The sequence below is a fragment of the Malus domestica genome, chromosome 05 (genome assembly GCF_042453785.1).
Source record: "Malus domestica chromosome 05, GDT2T_hap1".
Lineage (NCBI taxonomy): Eukaryota > Viridiplantae > Streptophyta > Magnoliopsida > Rosales > Rosaceae > Malus > Malus domestica.
Genome location: NC_091665.1, coordinates 12,948,732 through 12,956,290, shown reverse-complemented (window position 1 = coordinate 12,956,290; position 7,559 = coordinate 12,948,732). Strand labels below are relative to the sequence as shown.

At 40.5% G+C, this 7,559-nt stretch overlaps 1 long non-coding RNA gene across 1 annotated transcript; it reads left to right on the top strand.

The window, feature by feature from the left end:
* The first annotated feature begins 671 nt into the window (after positions 1-671).
* LOC103454248 (uncharacterized) lies at positions 672-1,348 on the top strand. Its single transcript, XR_011581234.1, has 2 exons — positions 672-878; positions 987-1,348. It is a non-coding gene; the product is annotated as an uncharacterized lncRNA (long non-coding RNA).
* The last annotated feature ends 6,211 nt before the right edge of the window (positions 1,349-7,559 follow it).

Genomic DNA, 7,559 nt, shown 5'->3' with positions numbered 1-7,559 from the left:
ATACTGCAAACCCTAGTTTAATATTGTTTTTTTTTTTTAATATTAATTTTGACACAACATGTGAGGACGTTTGACATAAGACAATTAGCTACCAACACCCTGTCATACAAAATCTAGAACCTGTTATGTCACCCAATTAACAACCCACAATTTTAAATATAATCTTCGCAGTAATCTTGGGAGGTAATTAGTTGCGTGCTTTGACCTTCAACGAACTTAATTTGATAGAATGACGCAATAAGATAATGATGAAATTAGTGCTATACTATTAATTATCGAACACACCTCCAAGAATATAGTCCATATAAACCCACCTGGACTTCTGTTTCACAAGTCATACATGTCGATAAGTCGGTCCCTCAGCCTATGCCTAAGTTTAAGCTGTCACTTTTATATGGTCAAAAGAGTATAAATCTTTACTATTAAAGAACGACAATATCCGATCACTGATTGTAGATAAAAAACGTTATATTCTAAAATCTTAAATAGTTGGCACTGCAGGAATATGGTTTGTGGTCAAAATCTCGATCAAACCTTGTTTCTTAGGTCATCCATCACCTATTGTAACTTTACCTTTTCTAATGAAAATGTTTTGACCAAAAAAAATAATTAAAAAGTCCAAGGGCCACGATAACAGTTGTATATGAAAAGATCTTTTCATTGGAGGGTCCGAACTTTTGCTAAATTGCATTTGTGTCTCAAAAAATAAACGACTAATGTGAGCTGCCTATAAAGGGTTAACGAGTCTAGTGGGAAGAGAGTTTCAGAGTAGGAAGAGCTGAGGATTTAAAATATAGCAAGTTTGTGTTCTGTGAGTTGGCCAAAACATGAAGTTCTCCATCTCTTGCCTTCTGCTAATTCTGTCGTCCCTTCTATTGGTAAGCATTTTTCATATCAATCGAATTCGTTCGTCAAATTTTAAACTAATATTACAAAGTTGATTTAATTATCAACTAATTAATCATTTTTTCATGGAACTTATGTAGTTGTCCCAGAACAGCTATGCAAGAAAAGACTCTGGAGGCTACTGGAAGAGTGTGATGAATGACCAGCCCATGCCAGAAGCCATTAAAGGCCTGTTTGTCCATCACGAACAAGAAGATCAAGTGCCGTCGAAAGAAAAGAGCCATTTTGTTAGGGACTTTGACATGAGGCCTAATGTTATAATATATCATGGTGCTCATCATCATCACCAGGATCAGCCTGCAGAGAAGAAGCCCTTTTTCCAGGAAACATCTTACATACAAACAGTCAACCATGGCTGAATCAGATTTAGGATGATGATGATTTTCATGTGTTATCTATATATTAGACCAAGTTTGAAATAAAAATAGATGATCTCTCTCTCTCTCTCTCTCTCTCTCTCTCTCTCTCTCTCTCTCTCTCTCCTTTGTATTATATAATATACATATATCAGTAGCGTTGAATTTCGATAACTTTTTGTGTATCAATTGTGCTTGGAATTTCTCCAGTTAAAATTAAGTTCATGTACTTTTAGCCATCTTGCCAAGGCATCCAGTAATTTTGTGAAGCATGCATAATTAAGAGTAGAAACCACTGCTTGTAATTTTGGCTGTTAATATTATGGATTGGAGAAGTCATATCTAGTGGAAATTTTGGCTTTTCCATATACCAGATCAAGAAGGTTGAGATTTCAAGAATCTATCAATTATAGACCCTTTTCTTTGTTTTATCAAGAAGGCTAGCCGTTTGTGGCAGATAATTAAGCTATTCTTTTAGTCAAATACTTAGAAGCAAAGCATGTATATCCAACTAATAGTAATAAGTTATGCTCTTTAGAAACATGGTCAAGAATATGGCAAATTAGAAATATACCTCGATAATTATAAGTTCTATACTAAAACACTTCATATAATTCACTTGTCATGCTTTCAGACTAAAACACTTCATATAAGTTTCATACAAAAACACTTCATATAATTATAAATTTTATACTAAAACACTTCAAGAGCTCGACAAAAAAACAAAACAAAACATTTCATATAATTCACTTGTCGTGCTTTCATTGATTATTAGTCATGAATATTTCCACCGTTATCAAATTAGTTGGTTTTCTACTTCTAAACTATAAACTATTAGATATAAAGAGTTTTGTTCAAAGTTTACAAGTGAAATGCCCTACAAAAAATTATGACAAAATTCACTTCGATGGGAAGGTGTGATCAGCAAATATCTCTGATTTAAGATGGAAATTAATGTTATCAAGAGTTTAAAATGTAATTTTTGACGGAGAATAAGCTTTTAAATGATGCTAAAAAAACAAATTACGTCATGGATAAGTTGAAGAGCTAGAGAAAGTAAAGGGGTTAGAGAGAAAAGTGTGGGATTAAGTTGAAGGTTTCATCAACTCTTAATTATGATGATGCCTCTAAAAAACAAAGTCTAGGATAATTAGCACTAGTCTAAAAATCACCGCCTAGAGCCTAGGCATTAGGTGGCTAGTCACCGGCCCGATTAATCCCTAGACTTGCTTTGACGGCCGCCTAGACAGCATAGGTGCCCGCCTAGCGCGCCCAGACATCAGAGGCGCTCGCCTAGCACGTCAAGACCTGCATAGGCACCCACTTAGGTCACAACCCTCACTTAGTCCCCTACCATCTGACTAACGCCTATCGTTTTTTAGAAACTTGATAATTAGTTGAAGGCCGGTTGGACGGAGTAAAGGTGGGATTATGAAGGGCTACAAAGGAAAGTAAGGTTGGGATTACTTGAAGGGTTTGATGGAAGCTAACTCTTAATATGAATGATGCAGTTCAGAATCAAAATCAAAGATAAGTTGGAAGGGTTTGAGAGAAAGTGAAGGTGGGATTAATTGAAACTTGGGTTTAGTTCCAAAGGCACTGCACCATTCACTAGAATGGAGAAACTTTTATGGGGAAGATTTTTCCTCACCAGTCATCATCCTAAACTTTGGTGTATGCTCACTATATACATACTTATCTGCTATGTGTCTTTTCACTTACCATTGATTAATTTTTCAAAATTGAAAAGGTAGCATTTAATGTGAAAATTAACTAGAGTTAGTTGAAATGACACATGTCAAATAATTAGATGTATGGTGAGCATACATTATAGTTATGGTGATGAGTAAAAATACTCTCATTTTTATGTGTACTTGGAACACAAAATAGTATAATACGTGAAATAAATGGACGAAGGAAAGTAGTTCTTTCTTGCATGTTTGCCATTTGGTCACGAGCACACAGCCGAAAATGCTGAAAAAATTATGCATGGTTTCCATTTGCTTACCATGCAACAGCCTCACATATTGAAAATTCCCTCTTGACAGTAAAAGAACTCTTAAAACATTATTTATTTATCGTAGATTAATAGTTTTTGCTTCTCTATACATATTTTGATTCTTAAAGTGTTAATATTTGCTAAACTGGTGATTTTTACGAAGAATGAAATCAGCAAATAATGTCACTTGGTGGAAATTCAACAAACTCCAAAGAAGTATGAGCTTTTAAGCTATACTCAAATAACATAACGTTGTAGCATAACTTGTTGAGAAAAACCAATAGGGTCCTGCATTAAAATTTAAATATTACATTGAAGTGGATGTTGGAACCCACACAAGATTATCAGCAGGAAGTAAATGGCACACAGGGGAAGACCCTGGATTAATCCACTACAACAACAACAACAACAACAACAACAAAGCCTTTTCCCACTAAGTGGGGTCGGCTATATGAATCCTAGAACGCCATTGTGCTCATTTGTGTCATGTCCAAAGTTTTCTTAGGGTCTCTTCCAAAGTTTTCCTAGGTCTTCCTCTACTCCTTCGGCCCCGAACCTCTGTCCCGTAGTCACATTTTCGAACCGGAGCGTCAGTAGGCCTTCTTTGCACATGTCCAAACCACCGGAACCGATTTTCTTTTATATTTCCTTCAATTTTGGCTACTCCTACTTTACCTCGGATATCCTAATTCCCAATCTTATCCTTTCTCGTGTGCCCATACATCCCACGAAGCATCCTCATCTCCGCTACACCCATTTTGTGTACGTTGATGCTTCACCGCCCAACATTCTGTGCCATACAACATCGCTGGCCTTATTGCCGTCCTATAAAATTTTCCCTTGAGCTTCAGTGGCCTATGACGGTCACACAACACGCCGGATGCACTCTTACACTTCATCCATCCAGCTTGTATTCTATGGTTGAGATCTCCATCTAATTCTCCGTTCTCTTGCAAGATAGATCCTAGGTAGCGAAAACGGTCACTTTTTGTGATCTTCGCTAGATTGCTCCGGTCATTAGTGTGGATAAGTATATAAATGGATAGAGATAGGAAAGCAAACACAAGATGTACGTGGTTCACCCAGATTGGCTACGTCCACGGAATAGAGGAATTCTCATTAATTGTGAAGGGTTTACACAAGTACATAGGTTCAAGCTCTCCTTTAGTGGGTACAAGTGAATGATTTAGTACAAATGACATTAGGAAATATTGTGGGAGAATGATCTCGTAGCCACGAAACTTCTAAGTACCGGAGTGTGGTATCGTCTTGACTTGCCTTATCTGTCTCATAGGTAGATGTGGCATCTTCTCTGGAGGTACTCTTTCTCCATCCAGGGGTGGTATCTGTAACTGGTGGAGATGCACAAGGTAATGTATCAATTTCACTTGAAGCTTACTTGTAGTTTCATGCTTGGTCAAGCGAGATACAAACCATGTAGTAGGAGTCCCCCAAGTCGCCGAGCTGGGGGATCTGCTGAAAGAGGTGACAGACAAGGTAAGCAATCAGAGCTCCGGCTGATTGTTCACATTCTCCCTATCTTGCAGGCAGCATGAAGGATAAAGAGAAGAAAAATGAGGAGAGATGATATGGGATACTTTTGCTTTTGAAGAAGTAACTTTCCACAGGCTTATTCTTGAACTGGGCTGGAGGGTTATCTGGTTTCCTCCAGAGTATAAGGCCGACTGAAGAATTTGAGGGTCAAAACAAGCCCATCAAATCTAGAGTACGTTCGACCCTGCTGATATGGGATACTTTTGCTTTTGATAGAGTAGTGGATGTATCGGCACGTGTGCTGTTACGCTTGTCTCCACATGCTTCCTTGTATCCTTCTCACTTGCCCTATCTGTTCCTCAGGCAGATGCGGTATCTTCCCTGGAAGCATAAGATGTTGAAGATGAGTACTCGAGAGCAATGCCAGGTAAGTAATCAGGTAAGGGGTTCCAGGCAGTCAGTTCCTGGCTGGAAGCTTGATTCCAAGTGCTGACTGATTGCTCTCTTTCTCCTTGTCTTGCAGGTAAGAACAAGGCCAAAGGAAAAGACAGGGAAAAAGCATGATATGGGATACTCTTGCTTTTAACCCTGATGATATGAGATAATCTTGCTCTAGTATAGCTTGTTTACAGAGGTATTATCGGGGGGAAAGAAAGCTGAATATTTCGAAAGGCTTTGTTGGGAGTGCCCTCTCAGATAAGAGAAAAGGTTGAGCATTTTTGCAGGTCTGCCTGTCCGTTAGGGATGGAAGTCGACATATTTAGGAGTCTCCCTAACATCAAGTAATAATGCTATTCCTTTACCCTGCTTGGTTATAGCACGGTAGTGGGAGCTGCCTGCTTCACATGTTTTAACTCTGTCAGAGCACTTTGAAAAAGTGGTTTGTGGTATCTGGAAAGCTGATGTTGCGTGTGAAGATTACAGACCTGTCGGGGGTCTGGCTCTCGAGATTCGGAGAACGATGCCTCTTCGATTTTTGAGAAAGTAATCCTGCTGGGGGTCTGGCTCTCGAGATTCGGAGAGCGGTGTCTCTTCGATTTTTGAGAAAGTAATCATGTTGGGAGTCTGGCTCTCGAGATTCGGAGGGCCGTGCCTCTTCGATTTTGGAGCAAGCAATCTTGTTGGGAGTGTTTTCTCGAATGTGAGTAAAGGTTGGGCATGTTTGCTAGTCTACCTTGCCACGAAGCACAGAGGTTGACACACAGGGACTTTCCAATTATCCAGCAGTGGTACTGTTCCTTTACCCTCTCTTCGATTTTGAGAAAGTAATCATGTTGGGAGTCTGGCTCTCGAGATTCGGAGGGCGGTGCCTCTTCGATTTTGGAGTAAGCAATCTTGTTGGGAGTGTTTTCTCGAATGTGAGTAAAGGTTGGGCATGTTTGCTAGTCTACCTTGCCACGAAGCACAAAGGTTGACACACAGGGACTTTCCAATTATCCAGCAGTGGTACTGTTCCTTTACCCTCTCTTCGATTTTTGAGAAAGTAATCATGTTGGGAGTCTGGCTCTCGAGATTCAGAGGGCGGTGCCTCTTCGATTTTGGAGCAAGCAATCTTGTTAGGAGTGTTTTCTCGAATGTGAGTAAAGGTTGGGCATGTTTGCTAGTCTACCTTGCCACGAAGCACAGAGGTTGACACACCGGGACTTTCCAATTATCCAGCAGTGGTACTATTCCTTTACCCTTGTGGGTAATAATATGGTAGCTAGACCTTCAAAATTTATGTGTCTAAACTTTGTTAGTGTTGTTTCTTTGCAATTCTTTTACCCTTCTTGGTCAGAGCGATGTAGTGGGAGCTGCAAGCTTCACGTGTCTCAACTTTGTCAGAGAACTTTGGCAAAGTTATTTGTGGTACCCATGAGCTACTGTTGCGTGTGGGAAGTGGGTGATTGAACAGTACGATTCATGTGCTTTCTACTTCGCCAGAAATCTTCGACAGAATGCACATAATTTCCGCAAAGCTGAGTGTGCGTGTGACAGGTGCTGACAAGGCTGGAAAAGTAGGTGCCTCTTCGATTTCTGAAATCAGCCCTCGTGGTCTCTGAGCAGCCCAGCTTTTGAGAAAGCAAGCCTCTTCGATTTCTGAGATCGGCCTTTGTGGTCTTTGAGCAGCCCAGCTTTTGAGAAAGCAAACACCTCTTCGATTTCTGAGATCGACCCTCGTGGTCTCTGAGCAGCCCAGCTTTTGAGAAAGCAAACGCCTCTTCGATTTCTGAGCAGGCGCCTCTTCGATTTCTTAAGCTTCGTCGAGTGCAGATTTTTATAGGGGCTGACATTAAGTTCCAAAGCACACTTGAATATCCACCAGTAGAAGCTCCATTCTTGCACTTCTAAGATCTTGATTTGTCCGACCTCTTCTCTCTTCAACACCTTTGAAAATGTCTGGCCCCTCCGACCGTCGTTTTGACTTGAACCTTGTTGAAGAGGCAGCCCCGCCTTCTCCAGACAACATATGGCGCCCATCCTTCGTCTCCCCTACTGGTCCTCTTACCGTTGGGGATTCCGTGATGAAGAATGATATGACCGCTGCGGTAGTGGCCAGGAACCTTCTCACTCCCAAAGATAACAGACTACTTTCCAAACGGTCTGATGAGTTGTCTGTTAAGGATTCTCTGGCTCTCAGTGTTCAGTGTGCAGGTTCTGTGTCTAATATGGCCCAACGCCTATTTGCTCGAACCCGCCAAGTTGAATCATTGGCGGCTGAAGTGATGAGTCTCAAACAGGAGATTAGAGGGCTCAAGCATGAGAATAAACAGTTGCACCGGCTCGCACATGACTATGCTACAAACATGAAGAGGAAGCTTGAC